Source organism: Malania oleifera, chromosome 10, assembly GCF_029873635.1.
Source record: "Malania oleifera isolate guangnan ecotype guangnan chromosome 10, ASM2987363v1, whole genome shotgun sequence".
Lineage (NCBI taxonomy): Eukaryota > Viridiplantae > Streptophyta > Magnoliopsida > Santalales > Ximeniaceae > Malania > Malania oleifera.
Window position 1 is genome coordinate 27577196 of NC_080426.1, and position 18631 is coordinate 27595826.

An 18631-nucleotide genomic window follows, 5' to 3' on the forward strand; every position below is an offset into this window, starting at 1 on the left:
TCCTGTAATAGTGAAGTTTTGATCTCATCTGCCTGTAGAGTAGGCATAGCTTGTAATGATCTCAAAATTATATCATTTTTTTAATATCATTATATATATTACTTAAATATCCCTGCTATAGACTCTCAGACCTCAAATAGGCGCTGAAGCATTTCTGTAGATAGTGGGCACACCTATGCAGCGGGAAAACATAAATCACATAACCACGAATATACATACAGTACCAGAATCCAGTAATTTTCCATATTATATTTACATATACTAGTATCACTTCCCCAAAACTCAAACCTCCCTGTACCAACTTACCCTAAGTACAGAGCAACCAAGGGACTCTCTAACCATGAGCCTGATCTGCTCGCCTAGTTAGCTCACCTGAAAAATGTTAAAATGATGGGATGAGTCGACGCTTAGTAAGTGAAAATATGTTATTACTAGTGTGTGGCGACCAAGTTGCATATTAATAATAATAACTTTTGAAACTGTAAAGTTGGCAAATCAGTATAAATAAATTTTACGTCAATCGTAGTTTAAAATATAACTGTAACATCTGAACTTTCTATCTTTTGTACTACTAATATCATACTATATACATTAAACGCTGTAAAACTATATACATATATAAAACTATGTTTTTCCCTAGAAATCTGTATGTCATGATTTGACCCCTCATGACAGGGTTGTGCGGCCCGTAGGTGGGACTTAACGCTGGTCTGCCCTCTAGGTAAGTCATTATACTCTACACTACCTCAGTCCGGCCAAACTACATTCACTCCTAAGCACGGAATTGGAACTGCTACCTCATCAAACTAGCCCCCTCATCCTAAGTGGGAAGCGCCATCCTCTCCGAGCATGGTTTGACGGTACCCACACACTATCTAAGATATATGGTTACACTCTATTCTATATATAGCAACGGTACCGTGCTCTGCAGACTGTATCTGTTTGCAATATCTCATCAGGGATCTGATACTATATAAATATATATACTATAAGTATCCTTGCTGTTTTTATCATGTTTTCAAAATAAAGATAACATTATAATTCTGTACTGTAAATAGTGTAATATCTAAACAACATGTCTGTAGCATCTTGATGTTATAAGTATATTTTGTCTATATAAACTGACTATTATGACATTAGGAAAACATGACATTCTGTAAATACTGTATATTTTGATCTAAGTAAACATTTGTGTACATGTATATATATCTGTCTATGTAAATATCTAAATATATACTAATATGAATAAAACTGTGGATGTACATATGCTCGTATATACTATATAACATGATATTCTGAGAAAAACTGCATAAGATTCTATATCAGATAATATCTACTCAGACCACACATTCTTTAATACTTTTATTCTATAAAACTGCATAATAGCTGGTATACATGCATATAAAATCTCTAATAATATAAGTAAAATCTCCTAGCATAGTATATTTTCCTTACCTAATTTTTAAAAAAGCCCTCACTGAACTCTGACCCTACACCCGCAGGGTTCTCCACTCAACACCCTAAAAACGACATCTCCCAGAACAAAATATTAGTATTTTCTTGCATACTACACTTCCTATAACTGTAGGAAAAGCAAATTCTAAATAAAACACTTATCCTGAATTTGGGATGAATTTCAAACCACTTCCACCAACGATCCACTCCAGCAAACTTGCAGAGAACTTCGCCAAGAGCGTCGTGGTGGCTTCAGATCGTCAATCCGGTGAAAGGCAGGGCCGAGATCGAAGAAAGAAGGAGAAAGAGGCGTTTTAGAGAGAGAAAGAGTCTTTTGCGCCAAAATTCTGTTGAAAAATCCGGGTTTCAGCAATTTATAACCCCAAATTCGTCAACGAGATGCGTCATCTCGTTGACAAGTCCTTAAGAAATTTCGTTGACGAACCTTACATCCTCGTCAACGAATTTCAGACTGCCCAAAACCCCTCTCGGTATCTATTCGTCGACGAGACATGGTTTCATCGACGAGGTCTCTTTATGCGCTAGTCGACGAACTTCTAGACTTCGCCGACAAGGCATTGTGCAAATCTTCTGCTGCCTCATTTTGTTTCTATTTCCATTTTCCTCCCTCTTTATTATTTAAATACCATTATTCTTCGGGTCATTACATAGCCAAACTATGTAAAATTTTTGTCTCATCTATATTTATTTTCTACATTTTTATAACACATTATTAGCATGAGACTCTAGCTAGCTGACATATTTCTTTAATTCTTATTTAATTCATGAGATTCTAACCGACTAATATATTTCTATATATCGTCTTAATGGACGGTTTAATTTCTATTTATACCACCTTAATGGTCGGTTTATTTTTATACCGCCTATATATATATATATATATATATATAATAGTCCTCCTGAAGAGGCTATATATTTAAATCTTCCGTATATATATTTCCCGAAGAGATAGTCCTCCTGAAGAGGCAATATATTTAAATTTCTCATTTACATGTTTAAATTTCCTGAAGAGATAGTCCTCCTAAAGAGGCAATATATTTAAATTTCTCATTTACATATTTAAATCTCCTGAAGAGATAGTCCTCCTGAAAAGACAATATATTTAAATTTTCTGTCTATGTTTTTAACCTCACAAAGAAATGTTAAATTCGACCTTTAGAAGAGGTGAAACATTTATTCTCCATATGAAATAGTATATTTAACCTTTGAAAGAAGTGTCAATTTAGTATTGTAAATTGAAATCATATGCTGGAAGAGTGCAAATTGAGAAAAATAAAATAATGTTCTTGAAGAAACATATTTAAGTACCCCAAAAGGGTGGAAATACTATTATATTATTATCTCAGTTTTATTTTAATTTTTATATTTTATTTTCTAAATTGTTTTATTATTGTTAATTTATTCAGATGTTGAATCTAAGCAAAGTAGAATTTGTTCCCCTTGATATCAAAGGCAACAATTATTTATCATGGATTCAAGATGCTGATATTCCTCTAAATGTAATGAACTTGGGAGATACTATTTTAGATGAAAATACCGCATCCCTGCAGGATCGTGCAAAAACTATAATCTTCCTCCACCATCATTTAGATAAAGAATTAAAAATGAATACCTCACTGTTAAAGACCCACTTATCCTATGGAAAAATTTAAAGGATAGATTTGACAACCAAAAAAATGTAATTTTGTCAAAAACTCGATATGAATGGTTGCACCTGATGTTGCAAGATTTTAAAACAATCGGTGAATATAACTCGGCCCTACATAAGATTAGCTCGAAGCTAAAATTATGTGGTGAAAATATTACCGATGAAGACATGTTAGAATTTTTTTTTTTCTATTTTCCATCCCACTAATGTGCTCCTGCAGCAGCAATATAGAGAGAGGAAATTTACTAAATTTTCTGAACTTATATCATGTCTTCTTGTCGCTGAGCAAAATTGTAGGAACCCAAACCAAGAAAATAAAGGAAAAAGAAAAGGAAAAGAAAAAAGAAAAAGTAAAGAAAAGAAGGAAATCGGTTCGGCACAAGACCAACCGTCGACAGTTTCAGTGAGCTTAGGGAAACCGTTGACGCTTTCAACTACCGAGAGCTCAAATGTATAGTACATGGGAGAATTTAGTTTGGTAAATGACCAAACCGTTGACGGTTTCAGGAAAACCGTCGATGGTTTTATGCGGGGCAAGGGTTTATAAGTTAGAATCTTATAATAATTTTTTCAGTCTAACCCACATTTTCTCTCTCCTAGGGTTTCCTTTCTCAACTCTCACGTATCTCTCTCTCTCTCTCTCATAAGCTTCCCCGAGCCACCCTCTCACTCTCCGATCCTCTCTCCCTCCTCCCGGCTTACAAGTTCGTGTTCTTCGGCCGGTTCAAAAGCTAGGGTTTCGGTTCTCCAAGGGTTTTAAGTAGATTTTCATGATAAGGTAAGAGGATTTGATTATGTAAGTTATTCTTGAAGTATGAACCGATTAAATTGAAATATATGATTACAAGAATAGTATGTATGTTTTTTGAACGAATCAAGCATATGAAAATGATAGTTTTGATTATTATAAGTATTTGGGGAAAACTAAAGTGAATGGGTTGATCATCTCATTTTTTTAATAAGATATATAGTTTGAGTTAAATTAAACCCTAGAGATGAACATACATTTGTTTTTAGCAAGTTATATGTTCCCCGGGCAGTTTATTGTATTATGATTTATCAGTCAAAATTATGTGGCATGAGAACAAGTATTATAACATAATTAAACATGATGGTTTTATTAGATGATTTTATCAGTATATGATATGGCAAATTTATACGGTTATGATATAATGATATGGTGGCTATATGTCGGTTATGATAATATGATATGGCGGCTATATAGCGGTTATAATATAATGATATGGCGGCTATATGTCAGTTATGATAATATGATATGGCGGCTATATGTCGGTTATGATATAATGATATGGCGGCTTATGCCGAGTTATGATATGCCGGTTTTATACCGAGACAGGAAATGACATATTTTATACAGAATTATGAATATGTCAGGTTTTATACAAATTTATGAAAATGAAATCATGATACAATTTTTATTACGTAAATTGCAATATATGGTTTAATAACCCTGAGGGATCAGATGTGATGTGAGCATGGTACCGTAGCTATAGATTGACAGGGAATGCAACCACACTGGTATGAAAGGGTGGTCTTAAATAGTCGATTTGACCTGGGTACAGTACTACTCCTGAAGGACATTCTAGGAGACCCCTTCTGAGGTACATTCCGGGACAGGGTAGGTAAATCGTACTTACAAACGGGGTAATTTAACTTAGCATTGGTCGGCTGGCCAGATGCTAAGTCCAATCTTCCAATTGCACAACCCATCATGGGGGGAAGAATGTCGTTGGCACAGTTAGCCCAAGAGTTTGGTTCTTATATGCATATATCTGCAAATTTATGATAAATGAGCTATATTGAGTCGAATTATGTTATACAGAAAAATATATGTATTTTCAGTTATGCAGGGAGTACAGTTTCCAAATGTCATTTTCTGTTCAGTTAAATAAATGGAAATATTATGTTCACACTAAAACTCATGTTAGCCACACACTGATGATAATCTGATCCACCTTACTGAGAAGTGTCTCACTCCAATATCCATCTCATATTTCAGGTCCTACAGGGAATCAGTCCTAGCGTGCCACGAGGTTTAGTGTAGTTTTTGTTAGTTTTTGAAAGTGTGGTGAGATACTTGATTTTGTTATATTTTTTCTATTTGGGATGTAATATATAACCTAGAGACACAAATGTGTAACTAGGATGGTTTAGAGCTCTGGTAATTTGATTGAGGTTCATTTAATTTCTGCTGCATGTTATAAATGAGCTTATAGACAGGGACACCGGGGACCCCATTTGAGTTTGGGTCATCATGTTTATGGTATCAAAGATGTATGTATAGGAAATGGTAGCACTCTAGGTCAACCGGGTTCGGGGCGCTATAGTTGTGGTATTAGAGCCTAGGTTGCTAGGTTCTGTAGACTTTGTGTAGAGACCTGAAAAATAATATTAATAAATAATTATGAAAAAAAAGAAAATTTGGTTTGGTAAAGACCAAACCATCGACGATTTTTATGGGAGCTCAGAAAACAGTCGACGATTTTATAGTTCCCAAGGAAAACTGTTAACGGTTTTGCTCTTGGATAGAACACTATATATAGGTTGTAAGTTATTTTATTTGAAAAGAAATTTTCTCTCACACACTCTCTCTCCTAGGCTGCGAACCCTCCCTTTCTCTCTCTTCATTTTCTCACTCAAACTTACCCAAATTGACGACCAGACACCATTTCTAAGGCCTAGCAGTGATCCTCGTCATTTTAACCGAAGTAGAATGTTGTTTTGAGAATCCCAGACATCACTCCAAAACTAGGGTAAGAGAGTTGTTTTTTTAATTAGTTATTGGGATTCTGTGGACTTAGGAATGTTAAGATGGTATGTATTCTAGGGTTGAGCTGATTAAATTAGGGTTTGTGGAATACAGGGTTTTGTGTGAACGCTGCAAGCACTGATTTAGGATCCCTGCAAGCATTTCCTTAGAAAACGGGTAAGGGGAATGAATTATGTCAGGAATTTCTAGAAATTAATTGATTAAATTAAAGTATGATATTAAAATATTATATGTGATATTTTGACTTATCAGGCATATATGAAATAATAGTTTTGGGACTATTGTAAGAACCCAACCCGTGATAGGTGCATTAAATAAATAAGAAAAGAGAAGGAAAATTAAAAAGGTAAAAATGAACAGGGATCGCCGACAAGGCTTCTTTTCTCGTCAACGAAGTCTCTTGTACAACTTGGCCGAGTTAGAGGCTCTATAAATATCCATTTCTTTGCTTCTTGCTTAAGATATCCAAATTTCTCTCTCTCTCTCTAGAACTCGAAGCTCCACTCTCTCTTTCTAGATTTCTTCACCATTCGTCATTAGAATTAACGAACCGATGTTACTGTGAGGATCTAGGACGGAATCTCTACGTGTTCTGTGGAACGGATCTTCGTTTTGAAGTCTTCAGGTTTTGACCCAAAAATCGAGGCAGGGTTCTATTTTCATTTCCGTTTCAATAGAGCTATAGGGAGTAAGATTGTAAGTAATTATCATACTGTGATTTATAGGTTTTGAAAACTTGGTTCGCTATTTAGGAGTCGTAGAGTTCGTGTTTCGATTTTCGAGGAAAGGAAAGGGGATTCTATTTATATCGATTATTTTTTAAATTGGAGTCGGTAGAACTGTGGTTCACGATCCTATGTATGTATTGGTTACTTATTTGGGGAAATCTAATGGGGTAAAAATTACGGGGTTTTCATGTTACAGTTTTGGGAAAAAAAGGCGTCGGGTTGCATCTTCGGTTTCGTAGGAAAACTGTGGATATATTGTGTTGAGTATATTGTGTTATGGACATGGTCATGCCTTGACTTATTTTAAACTGTATTTTGAAAATCATGATTTTGTGATTATCAAATAAGTGTGGAATGAACTGTTATATGAATATGCATTGAGTTGTGATTTACTAAAATGAGATATAGGGACGTGTGTTTCGAATTGTTTTAGGTTATGAAAGAGAGTCCGGATTTATATCCGAGGGTGTGAAATATCGCCTCTTACCGGCTGATCACCAAAGGGTGTGGATCCATCAGATGTACTAGTACGATGCCATGTGAGCCTGGGGCTATGCCATTTTCCGGGGATGCCGTGTAATGCATGTAATAACCCAGAAAAAAAAATTTAAAAAATTAGTTAATAAATTAAAATTATTAATTAATTAATTAATTAAACATTATTAAATTAATGTATTAAATAAGCAAATAAAAGGAATAAAAAAATTAAATTAAATTAAAATTATTTATTATTAATTAATTAAGTATTTTTAAATTTGATTTATTGAATAAATAATATATATATATATATATATAATATTATTATCTTCATATGATAAAGTAAGTAAACGGGAAAAAAAGAAAAGAAAAGAAGAAGATAAAGAAGTTGAGAGAATGGATTAAATTGCAGAGAAAGAGAGAGAGTTATGCGCTCTCTCTCCGTCGTCTCTATCTCCGCCTCTCTTTCTTTCCTAAATTTCGTTGGCCTCACGAGTGCCAATCGAGAAACGAAAGGTATCGTTGGATTCCTAACTTCGCCACCGACATTTCTACTGGAGTGGATTTGTCGTGGGAGTGGCGTAGGCATCATTCTTGGGGTAAGGTAACTTTCCTCTAATTTCTCAATTTCTCGTTAAATTTGCTGTTAAATCGACGATCAAATACCACCACGAGATCCTAGTCGTGATCGTCGTCATTTTTGGCGTGGGTAAATTTCTAATTGGGGTTTTCTAGGGTCACTCCAAAGCGAGAGTGGGATTTGAGAAATTTGACAAATTGGTTATGTTTAAGGGTATAACTGTTTATTTGGTATTTAAGAGCCTAGGAAATATTAAAATAATAATTTATTTAGGGTTAATTTAATGGAATTAGGATTTTTGATTCAGGGTCCGGGTGAGCGCCACAGGTACTTTTTGAGGTCCTTGTTGGCGTAGTTCAAGAAACCAGGTAAGAGAAAAAATATATATTAAACCAGAATTTTTATGAATTTAATGAAAAATGAATTGTGTTATATATACGTGTATATGTTTCGGTATGAGTTTAAAATGCCAACCATTTAAATTGTGTTTTTTCGAGTTTATGATTGTTTATTAGATACATATATGCGAAAATGAACTGATGAAAGTGGAAAATATTTTCATGACAATTATGTAAGAAATGAAAGGTATATTTTCAGCATATAAATGTTAAATGTGGGTTGACTTATTTTACAAGAAATATATGTATGAATTTTATTGTTAAATTGTGTGACATGAGTAAAATAGAATTTTTTGTGAAATTGTATTATATATATGATATGCAAGATATACAGAAAATGAATTGAGTATGAAAATGATATATGAAATATACTGCATGTGAGTGTTAATGCAATCATGGAACCAACCATGGCTGAAAAGTTGCCAACTACGGCTAAAAGGATGCCGAAACTAACCAACCACGGCTGAAAAGATGCTGACTATGACTGAAAGGATGCCGAAGCTAACCAACCATGGCTGAAAAGATGCCAACCACAGCTGAAAGGATGCCGAAGCTAACCAATTACGGCTAAAAAGATGCCGACCACGGTTAAAAGGATGCTGAAGCTAACCAACCACGGCTGAAAAGATGCCGAGATTGATTAACAACAGTTGAAATGATGCTAGTTATGAAATGGAAAGAAATGAAAAATAAGTATGAAATGAAAAAGAATGAAATGGTATGAAATGTGAAATGTGAACAATGTAAAATGAGAAAGAGTCACGTAAAGTGAAACGCTACGAAATGTCAAGCTGAGAACATGAACAGAAATGTATAATTGATTAATGACAAAGAGAATAATGTACTATAATATCAGAAGTACCTATATACATGGAACACGTTATGATTGGGCGAGGCGTACTCTTTGCCTGAGGGCTTGTTGAGAAAGGCGAGTGCTCTAGTAGCTTCAGATGTGGCAATAGCTGCATAACATACTAAGGTAGAGAAAATCTACTTATATGAGTGGGTAGATTTCCCTATCCTTAGGATTTTTTCCGGTAAGCTATTGTTGAATTGTGTGAGTATGAGATCAATCTAATACTTGAGGGCTTACTGAGTAAAGTGAGTGCCCTGGTATGCTTTAATTGTGACCTTCAGGTTGCCTAAATATTAGAGCAAAGGGGTGCTACTTGTATAGGCGGGTAATCACCCCTATCCTCAGGTAATCTCGTGGATTAAATCTTTTGCATGTGTTTGGTTAGAATCAAAGAATGATTTCAGAAGTTGTGTTAACGATTTTCAAATGTTAAATATTATGTTGTTATATAAACTCATGTTAGCCGCACTCTGTTTTAATATATTGTTTCTTCCCTTACTGAGATGTGTCTCACCCGAATATGAATTTATCTTTTTCAGGATTTCCTTGAGATCGAGCTTAGAGAGCTCGAGGTTTTTATAGCATTATTGGGAAATAGAAAAAGAAAAGAGTATATTTCTATGATGTTTTTGGGAATGTAAATATTATATTTTATGTTTTAAGTCTTCTAGTTTTTATGAATGGTTGTGAAACATATTGGTATTGTGAATAATGAATATTTTTGGGAGATATGTGTATATAGGGGAATATAGGTGGATGCATGGTTTATTATGGTATGTAGATAAATTTAGAAAACTCTGGTATTATATTTGTTAGAAGATTATAATTATATTTTCCTTTGTGTACATGATATTAGAATGTAGATTATTAGGTAAATGAATGGCACTCCGAGCCCATGTAGGGGGTCGGGGCGTTACAATGCAAGCTGACTTCGTGCCGAAGAGTGTGATGATACTAGGTTAATTGACCATGTGTGTGTTGAGAACTATACTGGAACTGTTTTGTGAAAATATTGGAACTGAATTGTATATGTTTTATGTCATGATAATACTCATATGCCACACACCGATATAACCTAGATCTGCCTTACTGAGAGGTGCCTTACCCCTATCGTATGCACATATTCTCAGGTCCTTCGAGTAATTAGAACTAGCATCCTAGTGTTGGGGGCGTGGTGGTCGGTTTACTGTGTGGACTACTTGTGTAAGTACAAGGACTGTAACGGGGTTGTCGTTTTGGGTATTGTTGGCACCCTGGGTTATGTTTTGTAATATGAAGCTTAGACTCTGTTTGTATAGACTCTGGTATGGTACGATGTATGTATGGAATGAATTTTTTCGCTACGTATATGTTGTGTATGTGAAAGTGTATAGGGTGTACAGGAACCCTACGGTGTCGGACCCTCATTCATTATAGTATCATGTGCGTTTTGTATAATACCAGGACAAGTTAGGTTACTACATCACACCCTGGGTCCTATTTCTAGGTTTGGGGCATGACAGAAGATGTACTGAAACCTGAAGGAATCTTTCTGGTGGTCCAACAAGAAAAGAGAGATCGCCCATTTTGTAGAGCAGTGCTTGACATGTCAGCAGATCAAAGCAGAGCACCAAAGACCCGCAGGACCACTTTAGCCACTTGACATCCCCAAGTGGAAATGGGAACACATTTCAATGGATTTTGTAACAGGGTTACCTGAGGCGGTGCATGGTCAAAATGCTATATGGGTTGTAGTAGACCGACTGACGAAGACTACACACTTCATTTCAATCAGAGTCAGCTATTCTCTGAATAGGTTGGTTGAGCTTTATGTGTAGGAGGTAGTATGAGTCCATGGTGTCCCTATTTCTATTGTTTCATACCGAGATCCATGTTTTATGTCTCATTTCTAGAAGAGTCTACAGGATGCCTTGAGATCGTAGCTCACATTCAATATATCTTTTCACCCGTAGACGGATGAACAGTCTGAGAGGACTATTCAGACACTAGAGGACGTGTTGCGGGCTTGCGTATTGGATTTCGGTGATAGTTGGATACTGTATCTACCGCTTGTCGAGTTCACCTATAACAATAGTTACTAGGCCAGCATAGAGATGACACCTTACGAGGCATTGTATGGTCGTCGGTGTCGATCTTCGTTGTACTGGGATCAGGTAGGCGAGCGATAGATACTAGGTACAGAACTAATTCAGCAGGCCTCTATAAAGGTCGAATTGATCAGGGAAAGAATCAGGACAGCTCAGAGTCGGCAAAAGAGTTATGCTGATACTCGTCGACGAGAGCTAGAGTTCGAGGTAGGGGATATGGTGTTTCTGAAGATCGCTCCAATGAAAGGGGTGATGAGGTTCGGGAAGAAGAAGAAGTTAAGTCCTTGATATATCGGGCCCTTTGAAATCCTGAAAAGGATAGGTTCGGTTGCTTATCGAGTGGCTTTACCTCCAGCACTATCTAGAGTCCATGACGTGTTTCACGTATCGATGCTGAGCAAGTACGTGTCGGATCCTTCACACGTGCTGAATTATGAACCTCTAGAGATCAATGATGCTTTATCATATGAGGAGGTACCAGTACTGATATTAGATTGGAAAGGTCAGTAGTTACGGACTAGGGAAATACCGTTAGTGAATGTATTATGGCGTAACCATGCAGTGGAGGAAGCTTCATGGGAGTTAGAGTCAGAGATACGCCAGAAGTACCCGTAGTTATTTTCTGATGGTACGTAGTTATGTATAGTAGTATAGGTGGTATGATCTTCGGGAGAGTTTTGTGTGTGTGTGTGTAATCTTCTGAAGCATCACATTGTAATCACGGTATTCTTCTACCATAAGCGAGGGTCGATAATAAATTCGGGTCGAAGCTACTTTGTGGGCGGCTGCCAACTCTTTTGCAGGTCTTTGACATCAGGTAGAGTATGCTTGGTATTGGTTGGAGAATTTAGGGGACAAAATTCTTATAAGGATGGGAGATTGTAGTAACCCCACCCAAAAATAAATAAATAAATAAATAAAGAGATATTTTGGAGGAGATATTTTGAAAGGAGATATTTTGAGATATTTATAAATATCTTAGAGGAGATATTTATTTTGATTACTTAAAGGCTAAGTTATGTTTTATTTTATTAACTTTCATTCTCTCTCTCTCTCTCTCTCTAGTACTCGAACCAACCCTCTCTCTCTCTAGGATTTCGGGCCGTCCATTGTCGGAATCCATGATCTGTCATTACCACATGAATCAGGAGGAGAATCTCTACGTTTATTGTGGAACGGATCTTTGTGGAATTTCGGGGCTTTCCCTAAAATCGAGGTAAGGGCCTAAATTCGGTTTTAGTTCGGTAGATTGGTAGTATAGGAAATCATATTGAAGTATTGTTTTTTGATTTTTAGGTTTTGGGGATCCCAAGTCGTCGTTTTGGATCGATTCGTTTGTGTTTTGGTTTCAAGTTTAAGGTAAGGGGATTTGTTTACATCGATTTATTTTGAAAAGCAAATCGGTAAAACTATAGTCTATACTATTATGTACGTTATGACTGTTCGTTTGCAAAATTCTACAAGGTGAAAGTGCTGGTTTAATTATTTTTACGATTTTGGTAAATTTAGGAATTTTTTGCATATGATCTCCAAACGTTTTAAAAACTTACCTAGTTGCTTTAAACTACTAGTAGGGGATGCTTGAACTCTCATTTTTCATTTAAATGAATTTTTAAACCGATTACTCCTTAAAACGATTTTTAACGAAATGAACGTGATATATGCTATTAAATGGACTTATAATGCATTGGTATATACAGTTATGAACTATAGGAACTAAGGTTCCATTATACTATCTAAAATTGTGGAAAAAAAGTACCGATTAAATACCGAACTTTATATGTGAAAAGGGGTAAATCGAGAGTACGTGTGCCGGTTGATACCTCGGTTTTAAAGAAAGAAAGAATGCTTGTTTAGTACATTAATAAGATTGTGAAAATGCTAGAAATGCACAGATTATTATGTTTTCATTCTAAATTGTATATATAATAAATGAGACCACAACTTGTCACTAAAGGAGTTGAAAGATACTTCAGATTAAAGGAGTTGAAAGATACTCTAGTTTCTAAAAGCGCAGTTCCGTTGCTAGTAAAGTACAGTGCAACAACACATGTGAATCAATGTGGGTACAGAGTTAGTCGGCTTGTAGGAGTATTGGGACCACTGGTGAAATAATGGACCAGGTAGGGCAGTCGGACTATATAATAGATGCTTGATAGTGTAACGACTTGCTTAATAAATTGATTTTTTTTTTATATATACTATGATAATCTATATGCTCTAATACCATACTGGGATAAACCCAACCATGAACCTAAACAGTGAGAAGCATAAATCACATAGACATAACCATATGAAAATATATACACAATACAAAAACCAATACCACACAATACTAGAGTACTACATGTTTTCCAAAATATATATATACATACGTCTGTTCCCCAAAATACCCTTAACTAGCTAGGGTATACAAAAATACTCCCAAAATGTACTCACTCTCCACTGGCAGGGCAGTACATAAGCCCCTCTATCTGCGAGCCTGATCTCCTCGCCTACCTGGATCTCTTGAAAAATGCTTCAACACTGGGATGATCCAACGCTCAGTAAGAAGAAATATACTATTACTAGTGTGTGGCAAATGAGCTACTATATCATGAAAATCTATTTTCAAATAAACATGTATAACTGAATATATAAATAAAGTGTAAGTGATAAAATCCACCACCCCTGTCCCTAATGTTTAACATGTTAGTATCGAAGAATATTATTCAAAATACTTCTAGTATAAGTAAGTATGTTCCCTATTTCTACAAATCTATACATACGTAATAATAACTGAAACTGTTCCCTGTGGATATCTGTGTGTCATGACTTACCCCCTCATGACAGGGTTGTGCGACCCGTAGGTGGGATTTATCCTGGCTGGCCAACTAGGAATAAATCACTATACTCCATCGGTCAATCTGCCCACGTCAACCCATATCTAGATGGGGAGTCTAACCTCTTCAAGGGCCTAGGTGATCAACCTTACCACGTATTATCTAAATAGGTGGTTGCACTCAAAAAATATCGTAATATTAGTAGCAACGGTACTGTACTCTATAACTGCATAGTCCAACAGGGTCTGATATCATATAGTATATCTCTGTATATATATATATATATATATATCTGATTTACCATGATTCTGAAATAACTGTAATAATCATGATGCTGCATAAACTGTAATATAATTCTAAGAACTGTTTAATCATAACACTGAAACTGCATAATCATAATACTGATATTCATATAATCATGGTACTGAAATATCGTAAAATCAGAATACTGAAATATCGTAAAGCATATCTTCGTACTATATACATATTCACAAGCCACACGATACTTTAATATATAATTTTCGTAATTTAATAAACTGTATAACATTTTAAAAATACCTAGTATAGCATATTTCCCTTACCTGACTACTGGAAAGCTCCTATGGAATACTAGCCTAACACCCGCAGGGCCTCCTACACGACACCTTAAAAACAATATTTGCCAGAACAAAATATCAATATTTCATTGCCTACATCATTTCTTATAACTACCATAAGGCCAAAAATAGGCTAAAAGGTCTTACCCTGAATTTGGAATGAAATCCAACTTCCTTTTCCCAACGATCCGCTCCGGCAGACTCGTAGAGAATTTCTCCAGGAGTGTTGTGGTAGCCTCAAATCTTTGAATCGGTGACCGGCGAGGCCAAAATTGAAGAGAGAAGGGAGAGAGAGAGAGAGAGAGAGAGAGAGAGAGAGAGAGGAGCATTAAAAGTGAATAAAAATCCGATTTTTAGCTATTTATAGGGCCAGATTCGTTGACGAGATACGTCACCTCTTCGACGAGTCCTTTATTAAATTCGTCGACAAAACCCTGTATTTGTTGACGAAATTCAGAGCAGCCAAAAACTCCGCTCGGTATTTTCTCGTCGACGAAACCCTGTATTCATCGACGAATTTCCTTATGCACTCGTCGACGAAGCCCTGTTTCTGTTTCTATTTCTCTCCCTCTTATTATTATTAAAATTTTATTATTCTTCGGGTCACTACAGACAGTGCCTGCACGAACAGGGCATGTCAGAGTTATCAGTGCACAACCTGTGCCACGGGGTAAATAGGCATATTATGACATTTCAAAGCTGGTCGTTGTTCTAAATATTCATATACATGATTTAAAAAACTAAAATGGGTAAGGTCACGGGGTTGAGTACCGTGTGGAGGGATCGTACAGTGTATGGGCTTGTACCCTACCCTAACCTCGGGAACTCTCGCTTGTAACGATGCTGAATTATATTTGTATCTCCTATGGTGCAGTAATATGAATGTGGAATTGTGCAACTGTTTTAACTGGAATAAACTCATGTAATCACGTATTGTTGTAATATCTTCCACCTTACTAAGAAGTGTCTCACCCCAATCTTACAACCTTTGTTTCAAGTCCTTCAAGGCATCGATCCTAGTCTTCTAGTGAGACTTTGGAGCTTAGAATCTGATTGATAGGAGTAAGTTTTTGTACTAGTATTGGGTTGTTAGCCTGGTTAGTTTCTTTTGGGGATGTAATACAGTTTATATTTTAAGTATGGATCCTATGTATTAAAGATATAGTTAGAACTCTGGTATATGTTTGATAGAATCCCTATGGATGTTTATGTTTTTTCCGCAACATTTGAATCACAATTATATATGAGATACACCCGTATGTCCCTGTTTAGGGCAAGTTGTTTATGTATGTTTATCAGATACATATATTCTGTATGTGTGGTAGCAATCTAGATCCATATAAAGGGCCAAGTCGTTACACTAGAGATCAATAAAGCAAACGATTACAGTAACATCCTCCAATCATTCTGAAATACTAGCTATCTATGAAACTAGTAGAGAATGTGCGAGTGACTTAGTTCGATGATTTCTCATATCCAAGCAAATTGTGGTCTTCAATCAATCAAAAATATTCCAACAGTTTTATATGAAGACAGCGCTGCATGTATAGCTCAACTAAGAGGAGGATATATAAAAGGTGACAGAACAAAACATATCTCTCCAAAATTCTTCTATACGCATGAACTCCAAAAGAATGGTGATATAGATGTTCAACAAATCCGATCAAGTGATAATCTTGAAGATTTGTTTACCAAAGCTTTGTCTACTATAACATTCAAGAAATTGGTTCATCTCATTGGAATGAGACACCTTAAAGATCTTAGTAGAAGGAGTTAACATATGGGTGACATCCAAGGAGGAGTGTAAGAACCCAAACCGTGGTATGTGGATATAATATTGGAAAGAAGTGTAAAGTGGTAATTTGGGCAAGTGTTCGTCGACGAAGTCCCTTCTATTCTCAGCGATTAAATTCAGTGTCTTGTCGACGAGGAGATCTCAAGGGATTTTGGGAAAAATCTGAAACCTCAGCTCGTCAACGAGGCCACCAACTCGTCGACAAAGGCAATGGCAGACTCGTCGACAAGGACGCCAATTCGTCGACGAATCCACCTGAGTCAAAGGGCTATAAATATTAGTTTCCATTACTTTGGAGTTAAGTAATCTCAAAATATCCTCTCTCTCTTGATTTCTTTGTCGTTCGTCACCTGATTCGTAAATCCAACGTTACTGTGAGGATCAGGGAAGAATTCTCTACGTTTCTAGCGAATCGAAATCTGGTTTTGAGCATTTTCGGGTTTCGGGCTAAAATTGAGGTAAGGTTCGATTTAGGTTTCTGATTCAGAATATGTGTAGTAGTACAAATTGTAAGCATGTATTGTACTGTGGTTTGTAGGTTTTGAAGTCTCGGTTCGTGGTTTTGGGGACCATAGAATTCGTAGTTGGAATTCGGGTTAAGGTAAGGGGATTAAGTTTATATTAGTTTTTTTTTTTTTTTAAATTGGGATCGGTAAGCTTGTAGGTTACGATCATATGTATGTTTTGGTAACTTATTTGGGGAAATCTATCAAGTAAAATATGGGGTTTTTGGGTTACAGTTTTCAGGAAAATTTGGAGATTTCGAGTATCATCTCTGCTTTGTTTGGAAAACTGTCTGTTTTGTTTAAACTGTATTATTGAGATGACAGTTATCCATATTTGTATAAAACTATATACTTGAATTGGAAACGATATGATTTGTCATAAACCAAATAAGTGTGGTATATATGGTTGTATGTAATTGTTCCAGGTATTTGTAAAACAACTAGTGGCGGTTAATTACTGTACGCTGATATGTATAAGAGTGTGAACTCCAAAATGATTCCAGGTTTTGTGAAATCGGTTAGGGGCGGCTAATTACCGTACGCCGCAACAGTTATGTGGTGGCTAATTACCGTACGCTGCGCCATGTACCGGAGTGAAAATCGTGGGCGAGAGTGTTCGACTCTATATCTAAGGGTGTGAAATATCACTATGTATCCCGACTAGTCATCGAGGGGTGTGAGCTACATTGTATTGGCAATGTAATCACTGTGAAGTTTCAGGTTTCATGGAGTAGTTGCGTCTTGGCAATGTAATCGCTATGAAACTTCGGATTCATGGAGTAGTTGCGTACTAGTGTGAGCTACATCATATTGGCAATGTAATCGCTGTGAAATTTCGGGTTTCATAGCGTGGTTGCGTATTAATGTGATGACACTGGCCGCATGTTTTAGGTATCGTATGTACTGGAATGCATTTGTGAAAATACTGAAACTGTATGGAACTATATGGAAATGTTTTCGAAGTGTATTGTATTGTATAATGTCATGTTATGCGTAAAATAATACTGGTATGTCACACACTGATATAACCTGTTTTCTTCCTTACTAAGAGGTGTCTCACCCCGAATGTACGTACAATGTTTTCAGGTCCATCAGGTTGCCGTATTTAGCATCCTTGCAATCGGAAGCGGGGTTGTCATTAGCTGCTGTTAGTACCTGATTAGGTATGAGATTTTGTAACCGGGTTGTCGTGATGGTCTTTGTAGACACCCGGAGTATGTACGGTATTTAGGGGATTGTATACCTTAGTATTGTATGAGTTTGTGTATCCTAGTTTTGTACAGACTCTGGTATGGTATGTTATATAGATAGATGAAGCATTTTTCGTTGTGTAACTGATGAGGATGGATGTATATGTGTATGTGTATAGGGCATCCGTGTACCCCACGGGGTCGGACCCTCTTATTGTATTGTATCATATATGTTTGAATTGATACAGAGACAGGTTAGGTTATTATATTCACACCTGAGACCCATCTGCTGGTTCGGGGCGTGACAAGGAGTGTTATGAAATATAGATGGATGTCCCCCATGTCAACTATGAACCTACCCTATATATTTACACTAATTCATGTCTGATGTGAACCTGCCCCTATATGTTTGTACTTATAAAGAGTATGCCACCCCATCTTCCACCTCCTTTGATTTTGCCCCTAGTAAATGCTTAGCAATCCATATTGCCTTATAAAAGGACACCCTTTCCTTTTTATTTGGGACACATTTAATACTTTCATGTAAGTAAAAATATGATGAGGATAAGAGAAGAGAAGAAATAAAGTGAAAAATGAATAAAGAGAAGATAAAGATATCTTGTATAAGGTCGATTTCATATCCTATTGTAATTCCTCCCGTGATGGTAAAATTTTGATTTC